This window comes from Macaca fascicularis, chromosome X (genome assembly GCF_037993035.2).
Source record: "Macaca fascicularis isolate 582-1 chromosome X, T2T-MFA8v1.1".
Lineage (NCBI taxonomy): Eukaryota > Metazoa > Chordata > Mammalia > Primates > Cercopithecidae > Macaca > Macaca fascicularis.
The window spans coordinates 22,189,125-22,215,095 of NC_088395.1; the positions used below are offsets into that span (position 1 = coordinate 22,189,125).

Genomic DNA, 25,971 nt, shown 5'->3' on the forward strand with positions numbered 1-25,971 from the left:
AGCAGAGGCCAGAACAAAATTTCTTTCAGTTTAAGCATGTTGAAGGTAATAAAGATTGTGATTTTAGTTGAAGGAAGAGAAGTTATGAGAAAATTACCCGGCAATCTAAGCACATACTGTCAAATTATTTACCTTATATGGCTTTTATTTTAGGGCAATACATTGTTATGTTCTGATCTTGAGGGTAACTGTTTGGCTTTATTTTGCATGTGTTATTAGAACCAAACATGATCACCCAGAAGTTTAGGAGCCACTGGGGTTGTGGATTCACTCTGGAAGTATAATGCATCTGTAATAACACAGTGCAACAATGACCTATGAAGCTAAGAAGTGTTTCCTTGGATTCAACCCTTGGACCACTTGGCTAAACAAGAACACAGATTTAGGAGAGTGGTGTAAGAGGACATTGATTTTTCACATTCCTATAGTCCTTTCACAAAGAGAATGTGTAGGACATGTTTTCTTTTGACAGACCAGCTTTCATTCCCTTTGTTCATGAATCTGTCTCAGAGAAGAAGTTTACACTTCTAAGAAATGACTTTGTTCCCCCCACCAGGCTCCAAATAGAAACTTTTCAAGGCCACATTTGCTGTGAGAGATATTTATCATGGAAGTTAAGTAACTTATGATTTAATTCAAGAGTCCTCTCAGCACTGAGAATAGGTTATTTTCTCCAGGAGGTCCCAGCAGGTTCCTGTTTTAAAGAAATTGAAAAGAAATATATTGCTTTCAACAGCCCCCAAATCAATACCACTTCAAATATAGATGGGACCAAGTTTCTCATACTTCTTATGTGGACTGAACAATGGTGCTGACCCGAAGTCCTGTGTGATCATAATACTTAGACTAAAGCCATTGTACTCTGTGGTATGATTGTGGCTCTTCCCTTGCCATTCCAGATTCAAGTGACCAACCCTTGTGCACACCACACAGCAATGATGGTCTCTCATCCACACATCTTTAGAAACTCCCCTAGAGAGCAGGTTGAGGATCAGACCATTTAAACATCAAAATGTATTTTGTTTTCTTCACCTTTTAAAAAGCAACATAGGGAGAATCTTAGCTAGGCAGGGCTTTTTTGACTAAATAATATGTGTAATAAATATGGTAATTAGCTGGAACCTCCTTTATAGCACAGTACCAGCATTTTATTTATCTTCCCATCTTCCTCAGAATCCAACTGTGGCTTTCACAGAAAAGCTCAATATATGCCTATTAAATAAATGAATCAATAACTTCACACACCAATGCTATAAACATGTCCACTTCTTTCTGGACTTGACATGTAGATTTTTGGTGCTGGGAGAAGGACCTTGATTCTTTTGTATAGTTTCCATTTTTCTACTGCACACCTGAAAACTGCTTTTTATCTCTTTGAATTTGGTGAGCATGTTTATTTTAAAGTGTTCATCTGATAACTGCAATATCCTTCCTTGTTATTCTTTTTTCTATGGTTATTCCCCTACTGGTGCTAATTCATGTTATTTTATCTCTGGCCTGTCTGCCTCTGTTGGCATGTTGGACCTGGGATTTGAAAAATTGTTGGTAGAAATAATCTCAGCCCAAGATGATGCTATTTTCCTCCTAAGAGGATTCTCATTTGCTTCTGCCAGATGCCCAAAGGCACTAGCAATCTTGATCACCTCTGTTCAGTTTCAGGGACTGAGAGGATTAGACCTACAATCCCTGAAATAGCTCATGTATTTCCAGTTCACACAAATCTTAGGATGCAGACTTTTTGAGATCCAAGTCAAAATGAGGAAGGTTAACCAGCGCCCCTCCACCACTCACCTCTTGGTGGCTTCCAATGCCACTGGCCACTGTCTGCTCCTTTAGCTTCACCAGGTTGACTGAATTACTGCTTAGCCTCTCAGATGTCCCCTCCAGGACCATTAAACGCCCCTAGAAGTAGAGTGTAAACACAGGGTTCATTTCTCAGGGCATCCATTCTCCCCTATGTTTTGTCCAGGTAATACTTCTCTATCTTATTATAAGGCCCTTAAGCAGATTTAAAAATATTTTGTAATACTTTTCTAGTTGTTCTTAGAAGGTGTAACCAAATTACCTAATCTGCTATTAGTAGAAGTCCACTCATCTTAATTTTTATTATAGTCCTTATATATATAGATCTTTAAAACATTCTTCATTGTCCATTGGCCCATTTTATTTCCTGTTTGTGAGTCTATTCTGCTAAATAGAAATGTTCATGTATTTGTTTTGGTGGCTAGCTTTATACCTATAATTTCATATAATGCTTTTAATCTTGTTTCTTCAGAAAGTATCTATTAATCTCTTATTTTGAGAAATGATAAAATCAGTATGCTTCTTTCTTACCCCACTCTACCACTTGATTTAACCTGATTGTATTTAATTTCTTAATATTTATTATGACACTGTTAAATGTATTTCTATTATTTCATTTGTCAGTTTAAAACAGTATTGACATACAGCTATTGAAAAGGACAGAATGAGCCGGGCACAGTGGCTGACACCTGTAATCCCAACACTTTAGGAGGCCGAGGCAGGTGGATCACTTGAGGTCAGGAGCTCGAGAACAGCCTGGCCAATGTGCCGAAACTCTGTCTCTACTAAAAATACAAAAATTACCAGGCATGGTGGTGAGCGCCTGTAATCCCAGCTACTCAGGAGGCTGAGGCAGGAGAATCACTTGAACCTGGGAGGCAGAGATTGCAGTGAGCCAAGATCATGCCATTGCAATCCAGCCTGGGTGACAGAGTGAGACTCTGTCTCAAAAAAAAAAAAAAAAAAAAAAGAACAGAACAGGACAGGACAGGACAGAATGTAATACATATATGGAGTAAAAGAAAAACAATATATTGGGAAAAATACCTCTTTGCAGACAGCCCCTTCTCTACTGTGCTGCCTGTTGCAACCTTGCACCGTATTTTCATACTTTCTCTAATAAATCTGCCTTTTTTAACATGCAACTGTCTTAGTAAATTCCTTTACTGCCCATGACACCAGCCCATATAGTCACACCTGTGACATTTTCTATAAGAGAAACATGAATTTAAAGACACAAACAGTTAAAATTAAAATTATGCAAAAAAGATATACCATGCAAACAATAACCAAAAGAAAGCCAATGCTCTTATTCTAATACCAAACAGAGTAGATATTAAGGCAAAAGCAATATTTGAAACCAAGAAAGGTATTTTGTAACAATAAAAGAGCTAATATACCAGGAAGGTATTAAAAGAAGCCAATAATGTTGCTTCAAAATATTTAAAGTAAAAATTGGCAGAACTGAGGGGAGAAATAGACACACCTATAGTTTTAGTAAAAGGATTACATTTAATTGGCCACTATGTAGTATAAAAATTAGACCTTCAAAAGTACTATTTTACTTTAAAGCATTTTCCCAATATATTGCTTTTCCAAAAACTAAGTCTTGAATTAATCAGTTCTGTTGTTAATGCTGTTTTCAAGATTGTTCTCTATACATTTATTCTTACCTTTCCCATCTTTGGATTTCATTGGAGTTATTTTTGCCTTTTTCTTATGATGAAACCAATCTGGCTAGTTTGACTGATTTGTCTCAGTGTGGCTTCCTGTATTACAATCACTCTCATTTCTAATAAATGGTAACAACCAGTACCCATGGTTATAACAGCTAACACTTACAAACTACCCACTGTGAACTATTTTAAGTGTTTTACATACATTAACTCATTTAATTACCACAACACATTTTTTTATGTAAGTATAATTATCAACTCCATTTTAGAGATAAGGGAACTGAGGCATAGAAAGTAACTAACTTACCCAAAGTTATATAGCTAATAAGTAGCAGGGTTGGGATTCAACCTCTGACAGTCTGGCTTCACAGGGTGAGGCATTAACTGCTCTGATATCACCTTACCCCTTCCAATGATTCAGACTCTCAAATTTTCCTCTCTGAGCACAATATCTTCACTTATACATCCCCTGATATGGTTTGGCTCTGTGTCCCCCACCCACATCTCATTTCAAATTGTAATCCCCACCTGTCAAAGGCGGTAGATGATTGGATCATGGGGGTGGTTCCCCCATGGTGTTCTCATGATAGTGAGTGAGTTCTCATGATATCTGATGGTTTTATAAGGGGCTCTTCCCCCTTTCTCTCTCTCTCTCTCTGTCACGCACCTGCCACCATGTAAGAAGTGCCCACTTCCCCTTCTGCCATGATTGTAAATTTCCTGAGGCCTCCCCAGCCGTGTGTAACTGTGAGTCAGTTAAACCTCTTTCCTTTATAAACTACTCAGTCTCAGGTATGTCTTTATAAAGTAAAGACAGAAAATTGGTACTGAGGTAGTGAGGTACTGCTATAAAGATACCCAAAATGTAGAAGCAACTTTGGAACTGGGTAACGGGCAGAGGTTGCAACACTTTGAAAGGCTCAGAAGAACACAGGAAGATGTGGGGAAGTTTGGGATTTCCTAGAGACTTGTTGAATGGTTTTAACTAAAATGCTGATAGTGATGGGGACAATGAAGTCCAGGCTGCGGTGGTCTCAGATGGAGATGAGGAACTTACTGGGAACTGGGGCAAAGGTCACTCTTGCTATGCTTTAGTGAAGAGACTGGGGGCATTTTGCCCCTGCCCTAGAGATCTGTGGAACTTTGAACTTGAGAGAGATGATTTAGGGTATCTGGCAGAAGAAATTTCTAAGTGGCAGAGCATTCAAGAGGATGCAGAGCATTAAAGTTTGGAAAAGTTGCAGCCTGACCATGAGGTAGAAAAGAAAAGCCCATTTTCTAGGGAGAAATTCAAGCTGGCTGCAGAAATGTGCATAAGTAGTACGGAAACAAATGTTAATAGCCAAGACAATGGGGAAAATGTCTCCAGGGCATATCAGAGACCTTCAGAACAGCCCCTCCCATCACAGACCCAGAGGCCTAGGAGGGAAAAAATGATTTGGTGGGCCTGGCCCAGGGACGCCCTTGCTCTGTGCAGCCTTGGGACTTGCTTCCCTGTGTCCCAGCTGCTCCAGCTCCAGCCATGGCTAAAAGGGGCAAAAGTACAGCTCGGGCCATTGCTTCAGAGGGTGTACGCCCCAAGCCTTCCACATGGTGTTGGGTCTGTGGGTGCATAGACAAGAAATGAGGTTTGGGAACCTCCACCTAGATTTCAGAGGATGTATGGAAACACCTGGATGTCCAGGCAGAAGTCTACTACAGGGGTGGAGCTCTCATGGACACCCTCTGCTAGGGCAGTGTGGATGGGAAATATGGGGTTGGAGCCCCCACGCAGAGTCCCCACTGGGGCACTGCCAAGTGGAGCTGTGAGAAGAAGGCCACCATCCTCCAGACCCCAGGATGGTAGATCCACCAACAGCTTGCACCTTGTGCCTGGAAAAGCTGCAGGCACTCAATGCCAGCCCATGAATGAGCCTACTCCTTGCATAAGTGTGCCACAGATACAAGACATGGAGTCAAAGGAGAATATTTTGGATCTTTAAGATGTAATGACTGCCTTGCTGGATTTTGGACTTACATGGGGCCTGTAGCCCCTTTGTTTTGGCCAATTTCTCCCATTTGGAATGAGTGTATTTACCCAATGCCTGTACCCCCACTGTATCTAGGAAGTAACTAACTTGCTTTTGATTTTACATGCTCATAGGCAGAAGGCACTTGCTTGTCTCAGATGAGACTTTGGACTGTGGACTTTTGAATTAATTCTGAAATGAGTTAAGATTTTGGGGGACTGCTGGGAAAGCATGATTGGCTTTTAACTGTGAAAAGGTGTGAGATTTAGGAGAAGCCAGGGGCAGAACAATAAGGTTTGGTTCTGTGTCTCCACCCAAATCTCTTCTAGAATTGTAATCCCCATGTGTCGAGGGAGGGACCTGTAATCCCTCTGGGTCAAAGGAGGAAAGTGATTGAATAATGGGGGAAGTTTCCCCTCTGGTGCTCTCACGGTAGTGAGTGAGTTTTCACAAGATATGATGGTTTTACAAGGGGCTTTTGCCCCTTCACATGATCTCTCTCTCTCTCCCTCCCAACTGCTGCCATGTAAGGCATGCCTGCTTCTCCTTCTGCCAAAAGTTTCCTGAGACCTCCCCAGCCATGTGGAACTGTGAGTCAATTAAATCTCTTCCCTTTATAAAGTACCCAGTCTCAGGTATGTCTTTATAGCAGTGTGAGAATGGACTAGTACACCCCTCTGCACCAAAATTTGGTTCTCAGCCCCTTCCTCAGGTATAAGTCTAGTAACTTCCTCCAAGATCTTCTCACCTCCTAACCCAGCCTGAATCTGAGGCTATCTTAAGTTAAAAATTAATTTTATGGGTTCCTTGATCATTTGGCCCTCTCAAACCTCAGCTCTTTGCCCAAACTGCCTCTATGTGTATTAACTCTAGCTGGCTAAGCCCCATTGGAGACAATCACAAGCCTACCAAGATGAGCCTCCTTACAGATGATGCTTGTCAACCTCATGTAGATCCTCCTTACTCTGACAGTTATCTGTTTTCCACTGTTTACTCACTTTCCCATTTCCCTTCTGTGACCTTTCTAAACATTTGTCTCTCTCATTAAAATTTCTGCCTAATCCAGCCTCCTACAGATTTAGCAGATAACCCCGATTCCTATATCCTGAGGCTAAAAACTTCTGAATTGAGCTTTCTAATTTCCCATTTCTCCTCCAGAAAACCTATCTGTTGTGTCATTTTTTTTTCTTCTTTTCTCTCATATTTATCAATTTCCTCCCTTCCTCCCACACTTGCTCTCTTTTCCCTCTCTTCTTTCCTTCCCTCCATGAGTATTTGTTGAGTATATGCAAGGCATAGGTCTAGGTTCTGTGGATACCACAGTGAATACAGAATTCCTGCTCTCCTGTAGCTCACAGTCTAGCAGGGAAGACAATTGAGAAACAAATCAATGTATATCATCTCAGGCAAAGATGAGAGCTTTGAAAATAAATGAAGTAGGATAAAGGAGATAGAGAATCCTGGGGGAGAGTGCTTTATTTCTATATTTGATGATAGTCAGGGAAAGCCTCCAATGAATAAGCCTTGAAGGTTAGGCAGCCAGATTTAGCAAATAAAAAGATGGGATCCAGTTAAAATAAAAAATAAATATAAAAAGTCCAGTTAAATTTGAATACCAGGTAACCAATAATTTTTAGTATAAATATGTCTCATGCAATACTGAAAAATTATTGTTTATCTGCAATTTGAATTTGACTGGATGTCCTGATTTTTATCTGGCAATCCTCTGAAGGAACTATGGTGACAAACCATTCATAGATCCAGAGGATGAGGTTTCAGGCAGAGGGAATGTTTTGGGGATATTAATTTTATGTCTGCAATTGTGTTAGGCACTGTGGATACAGAAAATCAATACAATGGTATTTTGTCTCCTAACTGGTCTTGCTGTGTCACTCCTCTCTCTCTCCTCTAGTCCATTTCTATACACAGCAGTTAGAGTGAGCCTTTGAAAATACAAATCATGTACCTTCTCTGCTCAAAACCCTCAATGGCTTCCTGTCTCAGAGTAAAAGCTGGAGTCCTTAAAATGGACTTCAAAGACCTAGGTCAGTGGCAATCATATACATCCATTATCTGGAGCTCTTTAAAACATTCCATGCCTGGATCCCATTTCCAGATTCTGATTAAACTTGCTTGTGCTGCAGGATGGAATTCAGGCTTTTTCAGGTTCCCAGGGATTCTATACTGTACTGGGGGGTTTGAGACCCTCTGCCTCACATGACCTCATACTCCTTCTGCCTCCCCAGCTCCAGCTCTGGCAGCTCCCCACCAGCTCCCTCCACTGCAGCCCCGCGGCCGCATATTCTTCCCCAACATTCTTCAGTGGTGCTGTTGCCTGGAATGCTACTTTCAGAATAGCTACAGGGCCCCTTCCTCCACATTCATGGGGTCTCTGCTCAAGCATCACTTTACCAGCAAAGCCTTTCCAGATATTCCTCACCCTCCATGCTGGTGCCCCATTCTCTCTCTTTCTGCTTAATTATTACCCATAGTTCTCAAGATGACTTTTCGTGTTGTATATTTGTGTCACTGTTTATGCCTGTCTCCCCACACTCTAGTGTAAGCCCTATGAAAGCAGAGTACTCTGTTTAGTTCACTAATTTAGTGCCTATGTACAGTGCCTGGTACATAGGTTGAGCTCAGCAAGTATAGGTTCATGGAGGAGTTCAGAGTCTACAGGGAAATTTAGACCCATAAACAATTAATTGTAACACAACAGGGTATATCATAATTAGAAAGTTTTAAACAGAATTCCCTAGGGACTAGAATGCTTTTGATTCCTGATTCCACCCCTTCCCCTCCCTTGAGGATGTTGTTTCCGAACTTTACCTTTAAACATTTTGCTCTCCACAGCCTCCATCTGCAAACCCAATCAAGCCCTCCTCTCCCCTACGCCCCTCAAAAGCTACCATTTAGTGAGTATGCTAGGCATTGTATTAAGTACATTATGGACATCATCTCATTTAACTCACAACAATTCTGGGGTAGATATTAGTATTATCCCCTGATATAGTTTGAATGTCTGTACCCACCCAAATGTCATATTGAAATGTAATTCCCAATGTTGGAGGTAGGGTCTAGTGGGAGGTAACTGGATCATGGGGGCAGATTTCTCATGAATGGTTTAACACCATCCCCTTGGTACTGTCCCCACGCTAGTGAGTGAGCTCTGCTGAGATCGGGTTGTTTACAAGTGTGTGGCACCTCCCCCCTTTCTGGCCCCTGCTCTAGCCATGTGACGTGAATGCACCCTCTTTGCCTTCTGCTATGACTGTAGGTTTCCTGAGGCCTCCCTGAAGCTAAGCAGATGCCAGCACCACACTTCCTCTATAGCCTGCAGAACCATAAAGCACTTAAACCTCTTTTCTTTATAAATTACCCAGTCTCAGGTATTTACTTATAGCAATGTAAGAACTGACTAATATATCCTCATTTTACAGATGAAGAAACTGAGGCCCAGAGAAGTTAGGAAACTTGGTGAAAGCAAGATGTGTCTCACTTCAAAGCCTGCGCTCGCAATCACTGTGTTCTTTATGGTTTCTACACCTGGCCTCTCCTTTGTCAGTCCCAGCTTCATTTGACCTGCATGCTGCTCTCCAGGACTCCTTCTGGCTAGATATATGGCTGTTCTTCTCCCTTCCCTTCACCTCATTGTCCAAGGGCCCTTCAATGTCTAGGCCAATCATGCAAGGCTGTAAGGTGGGTGAGAGGAGAGTTGTAACTAACCTGGTAGGTCGGACATGGCTGCTGGACTCTTTCATTACTCCTTGAGATGCTTTGCTGTCATCACATCCTCTGGTTTGAGGCAACACCCCACAATGCCTTGGTCTTCATGTCTTCCCAACCCATGAGATGCTGTGTTTCTCCTCGACGTTTTGGGCAACCATCAAACATCCAAACGTCAGAGCTGATCCCAAGGGAGCAGAGTGGAGGCTTCTGGCTTTCTTACATATGCATTTAGTAAGACGCAGCTTTTTTGACTTTCTCTTTAGTGTGGATTCCTTTTCAACATACCAGTTCCTTCCTGGGTGGTGTGAGGACCTCAGATGTGCATATGCCCTTATCACATCACCTTCTGAGGCCACCTTCTTTCTGAGGCATGTTGCCGGAAAAATTATGATGGTGTAATTCATACTGATCCTGATTAATATTTGGACTTTCATTTTTTGCCTCATTTCAAATCATGGTATTTTGGCTACATATTTGAAACTCTTGCAAATTTTATTGATCAGCTTTTGAAACTGGTTTGGAATTTAATTTTGTTTCCAGTTGCTTTCAGTACTGCAGTGGAGGCTGTGGAGGTCACTGCAGATGGTTCTGGTATCTACCACCAGGTTTCCGTGTCTGTTGGAGGTGGAGGTATTCTCTGGCAGTTGGTGTCTCCTAGGCCTCTGTGCAGGGCAGGCTGCAAGTGCCTGGGGGTTAATGCATGGGAACCATTCTCAACCTACCAGGGAAAGGAATAGGTAGATAAGTGCCCCAGTTTCCTTGCTGTCAGACAATTCTGAGGTGTGTTCTTAGATGGTCTCCAGTGACCAACTGCCCACAGCACTAACCAACTTATTAATGCATTGCTGGCTTTTCCCCCTTTTCTGTTTCACTCCCCTCTACCTCCTTAGAATGCTTCCTGGGATCACTTCTCAAATAAACTATTGGTACCCAAATCCTTGACTCAGGGCCTGCTTCTGGAAGATCCCAGACTGACACAATATACATTTTGATTTTTCCTGTAAGGAGCAGAAAACAAAATTCCCCAATCCACCATCAGCAGCTTCTCAGTTGCTACTTAAATTGGGCAAACTAATCTGGCCCGCAGACAACTTCTCCTTCTGCTTTGACTACCAGCTAAACACCTCCCTGCACACACCAGCCTTCCTTTTGACCACTGAGGTTCTAGCTGTTTTCACAAATTTCCTTTTATAACTGTTTTGAAAGTAAATTTGGGTCTATTTGATTATATTAGCTGCCCATTTGATTCATAAAGATGGATAAAATTTTTGGTTTGACCAGTGCAATCTGAGGATGCTGTTGCCTAGGTAACAGCCTGGGTGGGTGTGGATTAAGGATAATAGGCCTAATGCTACATATGAAAAGAGAACAGATTGCCTGGTAGAAGGAGGTGCATTAGATTTCTCAAGCAACTTAAGATGCCTCACTGGAAGAGGCCATTTTCTAGGCAGTTAGAGGAGTAAATGACTCAGTAAGAGATGCTGTTTGACAGTTGGGATTTCTGTAAGGGGATTTTCTGTCATCTTATTCCAACTTCTTCCAGTTCAATGTAGTTGTGGGGGAAGCAATCATGTACATACATGCACATATATAGGGAAAATACTGAGAAAGAAAGACAAACATACCAGTGCCTGCCCATGTAGGTCACTCCTCCATATTCCATTGGATAGAAAAGATTTCTATACAAAGGCAAATAGATGAAATCTCAATTCTGTCTTTCAGCCCAGGGATAGCAGTTGAATCAATATTCTGCACTTCTAGGAGGAAACGAAGAGCATTTATGCTGTGGATTTAGCTAAATGTGTATATATATCACAACAAATCCTGATTTGTTGAGCTTCCTGGCCCTGGTGGCACAAAAGCAGCACCATATTACTTAGTGCTTCATGGCTAGCTTGAAATGTGATGAAGATTTGTCCAGCCAGGCTCCACACCCCCAAAAATCTCCTGGCTGTGTCATTTGCTCATTTGCCTTTAAAGGTGCTTGCATAACAGCAAGTACCCTACATGGGATTCCATGACACTGAAACACAGTGGAACTGGATTTTGTAGAAGATTGCTGTTTTCCAGAGACTTCAAAGCATCCCTCGAAATCTGAGGTGTTGGTGCTGCAATCTGAAGATATCATAAGCAAACAGGATCAGGGATTAAAATTTCAAAGATAGCATCTCTTCATATCTGATAACAATTTCAATTATCAGAGCTTGGATAATGTTAGCATCACTTCAGGGTTTTTGTATCTAAAATGATAATGTCATTCCAACCATAAATGCTCTTCCCTCTCCTGTCTCATCATTGGTGACCTTCTTCATCATATTCAGCCTCTCCATTAACCTTGCCTGGAGAGTAAAACCTAAACCCTATTTTTGTACTTTTTCCTAATGTCTTAATTTGCATGGCATTGCTTCAAGGTTTTAGTATGGTGCATTGCAAGGATTATTCAGGATGGTCACCAACAAACATGCTGGCATTATAAGAAAATGGTTTGGTTCAATTTTTTTTAAAAATCTGTTCAGAGAAAAAATGTACGTATGTCAGCATTTTATTTTAACTACTTGATGGAAATCTTTAATAATGTATTTCCATCTTCTTTTATTCCTTCACCCCAGAATTCTGAATGTGGTCTAAATGTTTTGGATGATTTAGGATCATCATGCATCATGCAATGATGGTTGTGCTAAGTTTTCAGGCCCTACTGAATGAATCAAGGGGCTTTGATTCTCTAAATGGCCTACCACTACTGTATCTTTTGAATACTATTATACTTGGGTTTCTCTTTTTAAGTTTCTGTGTCTTTTCTCTCTGTCTATTCCCCTACTCAGTGTGCCTGCCAATTATCTCCACCCCCACACCATTTCAAACTTACAGCTGTTAATCTTTTTTTAATATGGCAATGAGACAACTAAGTTTGTTGGAGCAGCAGGTAAAGTTAGAACACATACACTCTTAAGGACCCGAGGCCCCTTTCTATGACTAAAGTGTATTAGCTTTGTGCATGAATTTGACACATTTTGGTTGCTCAGAAATTTGTATTCTTGTAATTTAGTGACTATATTGTGTATGAATTACCTAAATAGGTAATTACACACCAGAGAATTGTGACCATATTCTGTGTGTGTGCTTTTTTTCCCCAGGACATCCCTCATAGATTATTTACTATGAATTTAGAGACCATGATACCATTTCCTTCCAGTGCTTCAGTAATCGGCTCTCCATTGCATTTCTTTCTCTCTCAAGCATTAATGCTACCAAGCCCTCCACATCTGGTTCACTAAATGGGAGGCTTCTATGGTTCTGATAGGAAGTTCAGAGGGTGTGGCTGACAGAGTATTGTATACCAAGGCAGGCTCATACTTTGCAGATGTTTTGGTTGCATTGGCAAATACACTTGAAAGTGGGAATGTCATGAATTTTCTGGTCGGGTTTTAGAACCTCATCTGCCTTGAGGGCCCAAGACTTTTTTGGGATTTCTTGGGCAATGATTAGGCTGATTATTTTGTTGAACAAAGAAAAAGCCAAACTCCACACTTGTTCTATGTCTGTATTTCTACTTCTAAGTGTCTTTGTTCATTTAAGTTAAATCTATCTTCAGAACTGTAGAATTTTATATAAAAGGCTTTGGAGTTCTTCTTCCCCAATGAGTATAGTTTGTAGATGATGACACAGGAGTTCTGAGGTTCAATGATCCAATCAAGTTCCATCCCCTAGTTAATTAGTGACAGTGACAAGATGGAACTTGGCCCCCTGATTAGTTATGTTACCTAGTTTATTTTATTTTATTTACATTTTAGTCACACTGACCCTTCCTTGTGAATTTTAAATGTTATAGAGGTAGACACATACTTGCAAAGAGCATACTGGCTTTATTGTGATGAGTGTTCTTCATTGGCTATGGAATGGTGAGAGCACCCACACTCACCACACTGCAAATTCCTGATTGATTTAATCAAGGATTGGAAACTTCACAGAAGAGAGGGGGATGCAGGTATAGAAAGAAGAGCAGGTGCAGGGGACCACAGCAGAGCAGCCTTTGATACCTCTGATCCTGAGACACATTTGGTCCTGCTAGCTTTTGAGTGCTTCCTTTTGTGCTATGCCTGAGTCTTTTTTTTTTTTTTTTTTTTGAGACGGAGTCTCGCTCTGTCGCCCAGGCTGGAGTGCAGTGGCCGGATCTCAGCTCACTGCAAGCTCCGCCTCCCGGGTTCACGCCATTCTCCTGCCTCAGCCTCCCGAGTAGCTGGGACTACGGGCGCCCGCCACCTTGCCCAGCTAGCTTTTTTTGTATTTTTTTTAGTAGAGACGGGGTTTCACCGTGTTAGCCAGGATGGTCTCAATCTCCTGACCTCGTGATCTACCCGTCTCGGCCTCCCAAAGTGCTGGGATTACAGGCTTGAGCCACCGCGCCCGGCCGTGCCTGAGTCTTTTATAACTGGCTAATGTGACCATCCAGGAAGAATTTCCACAAACAACGTATACCCTTAACAGGAAACAGTGACAAGCATCTGAGCCCTTCCTGGATCTTGAATCAAATTCAGGGTCAGCAGGCTACATCCTCAACGTGAAGAGGAGAAAGATTCAGGATCCAGGCCATGTAGCATTGTGGTAAAGCACATAGAATTGGAGGCTAGACTCTCTGAGTTTGTTTCTCATCTGCCACTCAAACACTGAGAAACCAGGGGAAAGTTATGTTTAACCTTTCAGCACCTCAGTTTCCCCACCTACAAAATGAAGATAATAGTAGTACCTACTCAGCAGGTTGTTAGGAGAATTAAATGGGTCAATATTGTAAAGTACTTCAAACAGTACAGAATGATGCTTAGCATAACGTAAGGGCGATATAAATGTCACCTATTATTATCATATTTCCATCTTGTCCAGGATCTCATTTCCTTACAGGCTCTACTCAGGGAAGATGCTCATATTTGAATAAAAAATTAGCTTTGGGAATGGATGTGTAAATAAAAGTGCAAGTTACGAAGTTGATTAATGTTTTCTTCCACTGTGGCTATATCTCCAATTTTGTTTCCGAACAAATACATAAATCAAGTACAATAAATATGTTTCTCCACTCCACTTATACGAGGTTTCTAAACTAGTCCAACTCACAGAAGCAGAGAGTAGAATGCTTAATACCAGGGAAGGGGGAAGGGAAAATGGGAAGTTGCTGTTCAATGTCTATAAAGTCTCAGTTATACAAGATGAAAAAGTTCTGGAGATCTGCTGTACAACATTGTGCCTATAGTTAACAATATGCTATCATGCACTTAAAAATGTTAAGAGGCTAGATCTCATGTAAAATGTTCTTAACACACACACATACAAAGAAAGAAATAGCAAAGATGTAGGAGATAGTGTTGGAAAGTCTATCTCCTTGATGGGATTCAGATAAATGAAAAATCTGAGCCGTCCAATGTGGTTGCAAATATACAAGAATTTGCGCTGTCTCCTTTATCAGAGTATATTTGAATGAGTCAGCCATTGAATATCTCACAAGGTGTTATCATTGGTTAACATGCCTTTTACACTAAAAATTATCATATGTGAATGAACATTTGATGGCAATAAGTCGGACTATTTGAAACTGGGACTTCATTTTCTAAAAAATAAAAAAAAGATCATTATACGTATTCCTATGGTGTACAGATCTCTTATTTATAATATACAGGAAATAATTTTAGAAGGAGAAAATGGAATTATCTAATCCAGAATTTCTCAGTATAGAATCCATAGTGGTTTCTATGTATGCTAAAGATACTGGAACAGTCTTAAAAACAAGCAGACTTTTAAGAAATGCACGACTGCTCAGTCTTTGTAATGATAAAATTTTGCCTAATATATTTGACTACTTGAAAAAGAGGGTTATGGTGATAAATTTCATATCCTACCTAGCTTTTAGAGATTAAAAACAAAACTAATCAAGGTTATAGGATTTATAATTTCCAAAGTACTCTTGCATATAATATTTCATTGTATGCTTAGAGCACTTTACTAACATATTATTATTAGCCCCATTTGACAGGTAAGGATTTTGAGGTTCAGAATGTTGAAATGAATTGTTCTGAAATAAACTGCCAATGAACCTGGACTGAAATCCAGGTTTTCAGTCCTTGAAGCCCATGGAAAGTTCCTCTTCTCCAACGACAGATAAACAATTTTCAAAGAACCCTAATATATTTCCTTCATACCAGAAAACTATCTTTCTATCATAACTCAAAGGATACCTCAGGATATTGAAAACTGTTGTGAGCATTTATTATTGTGGAACATTACTGCAAAACGGCTCTGGCCATTAGAATTTTCTGGTAGTGTACATGCTGGATAAATGGAAACTTTACCAAGTTAAATAATAATTTGTGATTAGAGACTAGAAACAAAGCTGATTTTATTATTTAACCATCCTAGTAAGTTCTGAGGGAGAAATGATTGTGTCACGGACGTGTGCATGTGTGTGTGGAGTTCTGCTCGTAAACTTGATGTCAGAACTGATGCAGGAGAGGTACAGCAGAATGGGTCCCAGAAGGAAATCATATGTCTGTTTAACAGAAAACTTCAAAGTCAGTAAATCTTGTTTTTGCTTCAGAAATTGTCAGCGTAAATCCAGTTGCTGACCCACACATAGAAATGGTCTGTACGCTGTGGCTTTGTAGATGCTTTCAAAATTCCTCCTCCTAAGATTACCAGATAAATATAACATGATTTTTGTTTCTATTACAAGGTAATTGGAGTCCTAATGGTCCCCTTTCATCCTCTCCTTCCCTGATTGCAGTAACAAAGCTTACTTTATCTCATTTGAGGCTCTTAAAAATGCTTCCTATACCTGTATCCCTTCATATATTCCAGAGAGAGATAAATTTAATTTTTATTAGCTGAGCCCTATGAGTCATTCTGCTAACTGGCACCACAAACCACCTCCCCACCAGACTGGCCTTTGCTGAGGGCTCTAAATTTAGAAACTGAATGAGATTGCCTCTGGGTTACATAAGGAAGTGAGGAGGTTATTTTTAGCACACCATTATACCTAGAGAGCCCTGTGCTTCTATCTGATTTGTTAAGCACAGGCTGAAGGAAAACGTGATTACTGATTATCTCCCTGTGCTGTTCGGGTGCAGCATCCCTCAGTACCAAATGACATTTCCAGTTTTGTTTACCTGCAGTCCTTCATGTTTATTTCATCTGTGCTATAAACACACTGAAAACCAATTGTGTTGAAACACAAGGTGATATTTTTTACTACCTCCTTCATTTGGGGAAAATCTCCCCAATATGTACTGTAATTTTATCCTTTTTTTTTTTCTCTCTCTCTCTTTCTTTTAGGAGTGGAAGGAAAACATTTTGGCTGCTCCTTTTCTAAGGCTGCTGTCAGAGCTGATGATGGCATGTGTCTATCTAGACCAATGAAGCTTTGTTTGTGCTTTCTTTGCCAGGCACTTGTTTTTACTTTCTTTTGCAAGGGGACTGCTGCAGCTGATTGGGAAAAATAAAAGTGGCAAGGCAAACATTAGGAGGCATGCTGTCATCCAGGCAGAAAATTAATGAATGCAGTGGTGGCCAGAGAGAGAAACTGGATAGAGGCAATGTTTTGCTTGTCAGTATATTCCCATTGTTTCCCAGCCCAACATCGAAAGTCCGCATTAGCCCTTTCTGATTCTTCTAGGTTGTATTTTAGCAATCAAGTACATCTGCCTTGTTGGAATTTTGATGCAGTGACGGCGAATATCATTTACTTATGTTGATTTATAATTATTTTTTAAGAGATTGGATGGTCATATGGCTAGTTGCCTAGTAAGTCTGTCTTAGAGTTACTTTTTTTTTTTTTTTTCTGTAATCAGTGTAGGTAGCTGAGGTTTTTAGCTAGTGTATATATGCAGAGCAAGGAGAATGTTGTAAGAAGTGAATGGTGTACGTGAGCATCAGGGCATTCCTAGCAGAAAAAGTAAAAGTGCTCACTGAAATAGCCCACCAAAATATTGCTACAACATTAGTATTTTGCAGTGGTTCTGGGATGCAAGGATCTAGACTGTACAACAGTAACCCAGGTAGCTCACTCTGGGTGTCCTGGTTAATGAACTGGCTGGAGTGGGGCCCCCACTTTCTCCCAGCAGGAGCGTCTGGGTACCCAATCTTTACTTGCTAATCAAATCTCTATTCTTGCTCATACAATTATTTTTAGAGACATAAGTCTAATCATGTCATCTCATTTGTTAAAAAGCAAATAGGCTATAATGGTCCTTAAATAATGATGATAACTAAATGGCAACTAAATAAAAAGCAACTTATCTGTTTTTCAGTAGCACAATTTACATAAATATGGAAATAGGTGGTATATAAGTCATATTTCTCAGAAATGATGGGGGGGGTGTGGAGAGAGAGAGAGAGAGAGAGAGAGAGAGAGAGAAATCTTCAACAGAATATTACATTACTAAATATAATACTTGATTCAGCCAAGTCAGTGTAATTTCTCCCAGTGCGAGTATCTGTACCTAAGCTTAGCTTCTCATAGACCCTGTGGGCCCCACGTGCGGGTGAATTGGTGGTCCCAGGCAACTCCTGCAAACAGATGGGACCCAAATCCAGATAGCTTGGTGCCTAGAAGTATGTTTGTAGACATCTTCTCTCATATTTGCTGTAAGATTGAGAGTGAACAGGGGAGTTTTTTCTAGATGCAAACCCATGCCTTGGCCCTGGTATGCCTCTCTGTGTGTCTAATGGGAAGGTGAGACATTTATGCCCTTGCTTCTCTTATGACCATGGCCTTGTAAGTTTCTACTTTTTCTATATGGTGTGACATTGTGGGATTTAAGTCCTTTAACAAAGGAGGTGATAACCACAAACGGACCCACCTGGCACATCAGGTGAGGAGAATCCCTATTGTCCAGCCAGCAAGGGTCCAGTAGGCCACCCTGGAGATAGCCCTCCTGAAAGTGAATACAAGGTATCTGGAGAGGTGGTGAGCAGGGTCATTTGGGATGAAGGAAGGTCACTGGATGACCATGGTGATGTCCATCACCACAGCCCCTGAGAGGGCAGGCCAGGCCACTCAGCCCTGGAACGGCCAGTAGTCCAGTGGCTTCATTCTCTATCAAAAGATTACTAGTATATGATCCAGCAATCCCACTGCTGGTATATACCCCAAACAAAGGAAATCAGGATATCAAAGATATATCTGCGCTCCCATGTTTATTGTAGTACTGTTCACAATAGCCAGGATTTGGAAGCAACCCAAGCTTCCGTCAATGGATGAATAGTTAAAGAAAATGTGGTACATCCACACAATGGAGTATTATTCAGCCATAAAAAAGAATGAGCTCCCGTCATCTGCAACAACATGGATGGAACTGGAGGTCATTATATTAAGTGAAACAAGCCAGGCACAGAAAGACAAACTGCATGTTCTCACTTATCTGTGGGTACTAAAAATAAAAACAATTGAACTCATGGAGATAGAGAGTAGAATGATGGTTACCAAAGGCTGGGAAGGACAGTGTGAAGAGGGGTGAGGAGGAAGTAGGGATGGTTAATGGATACAAAAAATAGTTAAAATGAACAAATAAGATCTCGTATTTGATAATACAACGGGGTGACTATAGGCAATAATAACTAAAAGAGCATAATAGCATTGTTTGTAACACAAAGGATAAATACTTGAGCTGATGGATGCCCCATTTACTTCAATGTGATTATTACATACTGTATGCCTACATCAAAATATCCCATATAACCCATAAGTATGTACAAACAAAAATTAAACAACCAACTCAAAAATTAAACCAACTAAAAAACCACCTAGTATGTACAAACAAAAAGTAAACATTAAAAACATTAAAAAAAAGATTACTAGGACTTGAGGTAGCTGGTCATTTGGAAGTCCTTGAGTGGTGGCTCACTGTGACAGCAGAATCCTGGGTGCTGAAGGGTGGCAGTAGGTGACTGAAGCAGCCCACCCTCTTCCTCAAGAGTCGGGAATCCTTGAATCCTAAAGACAGAGGATGGAAAGGCCCCATCCCCGGATGCTATCTGGGCAGCTAGGGCACCTTGAATGTGTTACCTAGCAGCTGTTTGGGAAAAACTTCAGTACAGATAGAAATGGGACATTACCAAGAGAGAGAAGCAGGCTCCCTCCAGGCTAGCACCTCACTTTTGGCCAGAAAAAAATCCCACAAGCTTGATTGCTTGTTTTCATCTGTAAATCTGAATGGTGATGAGTAGGGAGGGTTCAACGCAGGACCCTCTACTACAAACTAAATGAGTGTGGTGGATATATCCAATACCTTGCCTCATATCCTCTTGGCCCACCTAACTTTCTGTGGTGGCAGCCAGCCATATGCAGGTGGCAAGTAACACCACCTTACCCGGGCTACACTAGTTATCTGATCCAAGACTTCCTGCAGCCTCCGTGTTCAGAGGTTATGCACAAACCCGAAGGGAGTTAACCCCCATGGGAAAATCCTTGACCACTGGGAGACAGCAGTCAGAAGATAAGTATTGGTCCTCAGGGCAGAGAATTCTGAGGAACATTCTACATGGCGCTCAGAGGGATCTCCAGAAGGATTGAGCTCCAAACATCTGCAGTATGGACAGCTTACTAACGTGCCCTTTAGATTGGCTTTTCATCCTCCCTGTCTCACGCTTCCTAGTACCCCCTTTTCTGTTCCTTGGGAACACTTTCCAAATTAAACAATCTGTATGCATGCCGTGTCATGACAGCTTTGTCTCAGGCTCTGCTTTTGAGGGGAATAAAACCAGAAAAAGGCAATATGCCTATACTACTGTAGAATTAGATACAAGGGAACAGAGCAGAACTTCTGAAATTCTGAACTCAGTTGGAGAAAGAATACCATGTTGGGAAGTCTGTCTAGTGCAAGATTTCTTAACCTAAGCACTGATGTTTTTATTTGCCGTGAGGGGCTGATCTGACCATTGTAGAACGTTTAGTCACATCTCTAGCCTCTACCTACCAGATGCTAATGGCACTCCACCCCTAAGTTGTAATAATCAAGACCATTTTGAAACACTGCTAAATGTCTTTGAGGAGCAATTCACTCCTGGTTGAGGACCACTGCTTTCAGGGAACACAAACTCATGCTGCCTGTTCAACAGATTGTTCAAATCTCAGCATGTCTTTCTATGGGATAATTGGAGGATGGGAGTCTTATGGCTTCCTTTTATTCTGATGCTGGCTTGTAAATTTCCCTTTCCCAATAAAGCCTATCCTTCATACAATGGCACACTGTGGAATATATACTCAACTCTGGCATGTGACTGACAGTGGTTCAGATAGTGGTTTCAACAGCTTGTATGAAAGTGGTGACCATGAAGGGATGTGTATGTGTACTTTTGCACCAACCTAATATTTATATGCATATATATGTGCATATATATACACATGTGCACACAAACACCTAATATATATGCATATATATTTATGCATATATATACACACACATATGCACACACATACATATATACACATACGGGCACGCGCACACACACACACGTTTGCATACAGCCTCAGGAGATGCATAGACCCTCTGAAGACCATGCATGGACCTAGTAGAGTCCACAAATCCCAGGCTAATGATGCACGTGTAGGTAGAGTTTTTTTTTTCCCCCTAAGAATAGTTAATAATACACTTGGGTCACAAAAACAGTCTGTTTGTTCCACTTACTCATATGAGTATAAACATCTGGATTTTGAATCCCTGGATAGTGTTCCACTCGAGGAGGAGGTGCTAATCTCCTTCAACAGTTTTAATTTTAATGCCAGTTGGGAAAACATCTTTCTCCCAAAAGAAAACACCTGGCCTGCCCTAAATCGCCTGTCATCAAAAGCCTGTCTCAGTGTCAAATCATTCTCCTGCCCTTCCTTTCTATTATCACCATAGGCTTCTATTATCACCATTTCTGGCCTTCTGAAGGAATATAACTGATTTACTCTGAAGTGGCCTAAAAGAATTTACTTTGATTATTAAACTTTTAACAAACCATTGAGAATTAAGTTCAATATTTGAACTTTGAGGTCCAAAGATCGTGATGCGTGGAGGTGTAGGGCCATGGGAGGATGGATACCCAACAACAATCTGACATAGTGTAAGTGTCTTCATGAGATGGATATTTTTTAGTTTTTGGCTCAAGGGAAAAAAGTCGCAGTTTTAGCCATTGTGGTAATAAGTTCTAAAAGCTAACACTTATTGAGCACCATGGTAGATATGCTAGTTGTCCACCAACTATTTGTGCTTTTCCTTCCACAGTGTAGTAGTGTTGCTGGGTAGCAGCTTCCCAGCCAGGTAGTACATTTCTCAGATCCCTTTGCATCTAGAAAGGGCCAATGGTCAGTGGAGTGGAAATGGAATTGATTTATACTACATCTGAGACTAATCCTTAGAAGCCTCTCACCAGATCCTACACTCTCTTTCTTCTTCCATCTGACAGCTAGATATCAATATCCAAGGTGGCCTTGGAAGCCACTTTTTTAAGAAAGCAGAAGAATATCCTTTATCCTTGAACCTTTAATGACTACATGGAGCAGAGCATCATCCGTTCCCACCTTCAGCCTCTGATCAGCCTTCTCACGAATGAGAAATAAATGTCTCTTGTGTAAAGCTTCTGAGACTTTGGGACTTTGCTCTGTAAGAGCAACTAGTATTATTTCAACTAAATGAAGCACTGTAAGAGCAACTAGTATTATTTCAACTAAATGAAGCACTTAACATATACTACACAATCAGTTTTTTTTTTTTCTGGTTCTCTGGTTGAAAACATTTTAATATACTTATCTGTTTTAATTATTATAACATCCCCCTTATGAGGTAAATATATATATTGTTCTCAATTTATAGATCGGACCCAAGACAGAGAAATGTCGTAGTTTTCCTAATGTCACTCAGTAAATAAATGGCTGAACTTGAATTCAAACCCAAGGGGTAAATCTCTAGAACTTCTGCTTCTTTCCATTCTATACTATGGTCCCAGTAGAAGTCCAACTGCCACTCAGTTATCTTAACATCATAAGGTGAGTTCACATGTCATTCTGTTTTATATTCCATATGGTTATAATTTTTCCCCTCTCTGGGATGTTGGAACACTAAGTGAGGATTTTATTTTGAGACAATGAAAGGTCTAAAAGCAGATGATACAAATTAAAAAAACCATCTCACAATTCAAATGAACGTGATGAAGACTTTAATTTCTGAGTGAAACTTTAAAAGGTGACAACTTTTTAGGAGATGAAATGGATTATATCATCTCTACTGTGACAAGTTAAATATGGTTACAAATTATTTGATGTTTTTCCTATTAAGAGGCAAGCTCTATGTTCCCTCTCCTTGAATATGAGCATGCTATGTGACTATTCTGACCAAAAGAATATCATGGAAATGACACTATGACAGTTTCTGGGCTTAGGTCAGAAGAGAATGGCAACTTCCACATCCTGTCCCTTGGAATACCCACTCTTAGAGCCCTGAGCTGCCACATGAGAAGTCTGGTCACCTGTAGACTGCCATACTGTGAGACACACAGCCACATAGGAAAACTTGGATAATAATACACTATGTGGAAAGAGAGAAAGGGAGATTGACAAAGAGGCAGAGACCACACAGCTTCAGACATGTGAGTAAAGAGGTTATCTTGGAAGCCCATACTCTGGCCCTCCTCTCTTGATAATATATGGATCAAGATGAACTGCTCTACTGAGCCTTTCTGGAATATAAAATTGTGAGGAAAAGAAAATCTTTGTTTTGAGCTGCTATGTTTTGGGGAAGAGTGTTATGTAGCAACTGACAACTAAAACGTACATTATGATGGCTATAATTTATTTAAGACCAAACTAAGCTTAGGAGTTGATAAGCAAAAGGCAGAAGAGCTTTATCTGTACAAGATTTAACCCCACAGAAACTGAAAAGCAAGAAGTTTGATCTTACACAAGCGAGAGATTGAACAGTCATTAATCCAATGCCAGATGGTATCCTGGGAGAGAACAGAAACAAGAGAAAACATAGCCCCCCAAAACCTGTGGAAACAGAAGCTATATTCTAACACAAAAAGGAGCTGGACTATGTTTTGCCCAATTTAGTTTGCTTTCTAGGAAAAGATTTAATATATGGAAACATAAGGACAGGATGTCATTGTCTCACGTTTTGTGGGTATTTCATTAATATAGGTCCACTCTACTTCTGTTTTGTAGTGATGGTTCCCCCAGAGGAGTTTCTTACTCCTAAATTCACATTTTCTGCCAAGAGGCCTTTGAGATTCTTGATTTTTTTTTTAATTTGAGATTCCCGACATCTCAGAAATTGTCTTCAGACACCATAAAACTCATCCTGTAATTACCACATTTTCACTTTGAATCTTTACTATCCCATTTATAATAAATGTGGTGATAAACCATTTATCTCTAAGAAATGTAAGAAATATAAAACTTGAATCATTAACACAATAATACAGTCTTATTGGCAGTTTAAAAGGCCACAATAACAATCATAAAATGGAATATTATACAGCTATTAAGAATATAAGTTCTCTATGACATGAAATGGAAAGATCTCTATACTTTTCTTTTTTAAAACTTCACGATATATCCTGAATGGGTATAGTATGCTATCTCTTGTGTTAAAATGAGAAAATTATGGTGCCATATTTCTGCACAAAAATATTCTGGAATTATATTCAAGAGACTAATAAAAGTAATTACCTATGGATTTGGGGGGGATGAGGAAGCAGACTGACTTGGGACAGGGTGGGAGTGAGACCTATTACTTTCCATGTATATGTAAATACATATTACATTTATGCATATGTAAATACATATTACATACATGCATATGTAAATATATATTATATACCTGCATATGTGAACATATATTACATATATGCATATGTAAATGTTCAATCACAGGAACGCGTTATCTTTTTAAAAATAATCTGAAGTCCATAGTTTACATTAGGATTCACTCTTAGTGTACATTTTATGGTTTTGAACGAATATATAATAACATGTGTCTATCATCACAGTATCATGTAGAATATTTTCACTGCTGTAAAAATCTGTGTTCTGCCGGTTTCTCTCTTCTCACCCCACCCCAACCCTGGCAACCAATGACTTTTTTTACTGTCCTCCATAGTTTTGCCATTTCCAGAATGTCATATAGTTGGAATCATACAGTATGTAGCCTTTTCAGATTGATTTCACTTATTAATATGCATTTAAAGTTCCTCCATGTATTTTCTTGGCTTGATAGCTCTTTTTTTAGTGATGAATAATATTGCATTGTCTGGATATACCCGTTTATGTATCTACCTACTGAAGGACTTCTTGGTTGCTTTCAAGTTTTGACAATTATGAATAAAGCTGTTATAAATATCTGTGGGCAGGTGTTTGTATGAACATAAGTTTTCAGCTCCTTTGGGTAAATACCAAGGAGCGCAATTGCTGGATTGTATGGTAAGAGTATATCTAGTTTTGGAAGAAACTGCCAAGCTGTCTTACAAAGTGGCTGTACCATTTGGCATCCCCCCTAGCAATGAATGAGAATTTTGGTTGCTCCATATCCTCATCCGTATACGATGTCAGTTTTCTGGATTTTGTCCATTCTAATGGGTAGGTAGTGGTATCTCATTGTTGTTGTGTTTTCTTCCCTGATGATATGTGATGTGGAACATTTTTTCATATGCTTACTTGCTACTTGTATATCTTTGGTAAGGTGTCTGCTGAGATTTTTGGCCCATTTTTTCAGGTTGTTTGTTTTCTTATTGTTGAGCTTTAAGAGGTTCTTTGTATATTTTGGATAACAGTCCTTTATCAAGTATGCCTTTTGCAAATATTTTTCCTAATCTGTGGTTTTTCTTCTAATTCCCTTGATGTTGTCTTTTACAGGACGTACGTTTTTAATTTTAATGAAGTCCAGTGTATCAATTCTTTCATGGATTGTGCCTTTGGTGTTGTATCTAAAAAGTCACTAACATACGCAAGGTCATCTAGATTTTATCCTAGATTATCTGCTAGGATTTGTATAGTTTTGCATTTTACATTCAGGTCTATGATTCATTTTAATTTTTGTGAAAGCCATATGGTATCTAGATTCAGTTTTTTTGCATGTGGATATCCAGTTGTTCCAGCACTGTTTGTTGAAAAGATGATCTTTGCTCCATTGTATTGACTTTGCTTCTTTGTCAAAGATTAGTTGACTATATTTATGTGGCTCTATTCTGTTCCATTGATCTATTTGTCTATTCTTTCACCAATACTACACTCTCTTAATTACTATAGCTCTGAAGTAAGTTTTGAAGTTAGGTAGTATCAATCCTCCACTTTGTTCTTCAATACTGTGTTGGCTATTCTGAGCCCTTTGCCTCTCCATATAAACTTTAGAGTCAGATTGCTGATATTCACAACATAACTTGCTGGAATTTCCATTGGAACTGCATTACATATTGACAAAATTGGGTCTTCCTACTCATGAACATGGACTATCCATTTATTTAGTTGATTTCTTTTATCAGAGTTTGATAGTTTTTCTCATATAGATCTTATACATATTCTGTTAGATTTATACCTAAGTATTTTATTTTGGGGTGCTAATATAAATGGTATTATGTTTTAATTTCAAATTCCACTTGTTCATTGCTGTTACACAGGAAAGTGATTGACTTTTGTTTATTAACCTTATGTCCTGCAACCTTGCTTTAATTGCTTATTAGTTCCAGGATTTTTTTTTTTTTTGGAGTGGATTCTTTTGGATTTTTTACAAAGACTATCA

The 25,971-nt window shown here is 39.9% G+C and overlaps 1 long non-coding RNA gene across 3 annotated transcripts in view; it reads right to left on the reverse strand.

Moving 5' to 3' along the window:
* The window catches only part of LOC135969323 (uncharacterized), a 139,529-nt gene that overhangs the window by 31,106 nt on the left and 82,452 nt on the right, over positions 1 to 25,971 (reverse strand). For all 3 annotated transcript variants that reach the window (XR_012429885.1, XR_010584506.1, XR_012429884.1), the window contains 3 exons: positions 10,843 to 10,974; positions 9,215 to 9,935; positions 1,792 to 1,902 (listed from right to left, as the gene is read on the reverse strand). This is a non-coding gene — a long non-coding RNA (uncharacterized lncRNA). The remainder of the gene's footprint in view (positions 1 to 1,791; positions 1,903 to 9,214; positions 9,936 to 10,842; positions 10,975 to 25,971) is intronic.